A 3100-nucleotide genomic window follows, 5' to 3' on the forward strand; every position below is an offset into this window, starting at 1 on the left:
AGATAGAAATAAGATATGAAATTTGATCAGAATTCGGTTTGCTTTATAGCCAGAGTTGAATTTTGGGGCTCCGCGACTCGCGGCAAAATGCTCTTCAAACTCCGCGAGTCGCGAAGATAGTATTTACAGCTCAGTCCTTGGAGTTTTCTCTGCCGACGATTTTTTATATATAAATATAATATATATATATAATTAATATAATTAATTATATATTATATTATATTTATATACATAGTTAACTTGTAATTTTTAGTCCGTTGCGTCGAGCGTTAAGAGTTGACTCTGGTCCCGGTTCCGGATTTTCGAACGTCCTCGCGTACAATTTAATATCTTGTACTTTGCGTTTTGAATCTTGTACTTTTGTAATTTCGAGACGTTTCTTATCAATAATTGGAACCTCTTTGATTGTCTTTTGTTCTTTTGAGCTTTTTGGTCGTTTGCGTCTTCAATTCGTCGAATCTGTCTTTTGTCTTCACCTTTTATTATTTAAACGAATATCACTTGTAAATAGAACAATTGCAACTAAAAGCTTGTCTTTCTTGAGGAATAATGCTATGAAATATATGTTCGTTTTTAGCATTATCAAATATTCCACTATGAAAAATTATAGCGAGTTACTACATTATTATTTATTATGTAATAATAATAATAATAAGAAGTAGTAATAATACAAATAATCATTCCATGCATTTATTATTAATAAACCAAAATAATACAATACCATACAATACTGATATTTTACATATGCTTATTTTACATAACAAGATAGAGTAGCACACATAAGCAATAGAATAGCGCATGGAAGATTTATGGTTGCGAGGTCGTTTATTCAGAACTATCAGAAACTTCTTCCCATTTGGTTCTCTCTGCCAATTGTTTGTGTGCACATGGTCCGACAGACATTCTGGCAGTGTATTTAATTTTTGGTTGGGGTTTTGAGTTGCCCGATGCCTCAGTAGGTTTACTATGGTAAGGGTGGTGATGAACCGAATGGTCCTGTTCCTTTTTAATAATTAAGGACTTTTTATTTTTGTGGTTGTTTTTATTATCTATAGCAAGTTGGAATTTCTCCTTAGTGACTTCTTTTATTTCATTAGCGAAATCCTCCTCCTCAATGATCTCGTCTGATGACGAACTATCTGAGTCATGTGTAGGAGAATATGATGACGAACTGTCTGCATCATGTGTACGAGAATATGTACCGGTGGTCATGAACCGAAATCTGCCAGGCAATATATTCACAACCCGCTCATCGGCGGTGTATCTGGCCCAATGTCCATGTTCGTTTAGAAATGGATGATCCTCTTTTACTCCAGGGATCATGGGTCCATGCCAAAGATACTGTGGCTCCGGAAAACTAGAGTTGAGTGGAGCTGGGACCTCCTCTGGGTTTTCCGGGAGTTGAGATTCCCCTGCTAACACAATTTCTTCTTTAATAGGTATTGGAACGCCCTTTTCAGTTGTGGATATAATAGATTCAGTGTCCGATTCCGAGTCGTACAAAATGATAGGATTAGAAGAAGTCATCTATCACATAATTGAAACAACAATTACGTTAGCATATAAATATATCACATATAATGTTTTTGACCAAATGATAAGCAAAAATCAGTAAAAACAGATATGGTCATAGTCCAGACTCACTAATGCATCCTAACAATTACCAGTTAAACACACTAATGTAATTTCTGGTTCCCTATGACCTCAAGCTCGGATACCAACTGTAACGACCCGTCAAAATCGCTATTGACGCGGCACGTTAATCATTGATTTCACAGTGAGGTTTTGACCTCTATATGATACGTTTTGATAAAATATTGCATTCATTAAAATAAGTGACTTTCTAAACATAGAAAGTTATAAACATGTGGGTGAGTGCTTAGGTATAAGCAAAAACCCCGAAATACATAAGTCTTTAATTTACAGGTTGACATCACAGTCCAATTATTTATTATACAACGCAGTTTTATTTTAAATGCAATAAACTTTGTACAAAGCATGAGAGACTCCATGCAGGCAACAAGCACATCACAGAGGAAGCATTCTAAGGACCTGAGAATAAAACATGCTAAAAAGTCAACACGAATGTTGGTGAGTTATAGGTTTAATTGCTCGAGTCATAAACATATATAAAGATAGACCACAAGATTTCATCAAAAGTTTATCAATAGATTCTACGTAACAGAGTACCCTGGTAACTAAATTTAATGCTATAGTGATAATTACCCCATTCGTTTTAATACACGCAAACCAATGTGTCTTAAACTCAAATAACATACGTCCGTTAAAAGGCTAGCGCTCTAGCTCGGACGGGGATGTCAAGCCCTATGGATCCATATACAATTATTCGCGCCCACCAGTCCATATCCTATGTACTGGCAGCTACTAGTTACCAAAGCTAAGGGATTTTCAGTTTAACTCAGTGTAGAATTTAGTATGTACTTGTGTCTTATCGCGTTTAAAATAAATTGCATGTATTCTCAGCCCAAAAATATTTAAAGTATTTAAAAAGGGAGACTATAACTCACAGTTCAATATTGAGACTCAATATTGTAGGCAAATTGCGTATACGTAATGATGGTAGACGACTGTATGGTTGGCCTTGGATTCAAGAACAATACCCCGAACAATACCCAATATTTCCTTAGCTTAAAACGGTTTGAAACCCGAATTAAAACACCCTCGTATATACTTTATTATTATTGTAGCAAATAATGTTTACTGTAGCAAATAGTGTTTACTGTATATATATGTATATTTACATAATATCTAATCATATAGAGAATTGGTTTAAATAAGTCGAAATTTTTCGGGTCATTACAGTACCTCCCCGTTAAAGAAAATTTCGTCCCGAAATTTTGAGTAGTACCTGTTTCATGAGCGATATCAGTGAACAAATGTGGATATTTTTGCTTCATTTGATCCTCATGTTCCCAAGTAAACTCGGGTCCTCGTCTAGCGTTCCAACGAACCCTAACTATCGGTATTTTGCTTTGTTTTAGTTGTTTGACCTCACGGTCCATGATTTCAACAGGTTCTACGACAAAATGGAGTTTATCATTGATTCGTATTTCATCAAGAGGAATTATGACATCCTCTT

The sequence above is a fragment of the Rutidosis leptorrhynchoides genome, chromosome 1 (genome assembly GCF_046630445.1).
Source record: "Rutidosis leptorrhynchoides isolate AG116_Rl617_1_P2 chromosome 1, CSIRO_AGI_Rlap_v1, whole genome shotgun sequence".
In the NCBI taxonomy this organism is placed as follows: Eukaryota; Viridiplantae; Streptophyta; class Magnoliopsida; order Asterales; family Asteraceae; genus Rutidosis; species Rutidosis leptorrhynchoides.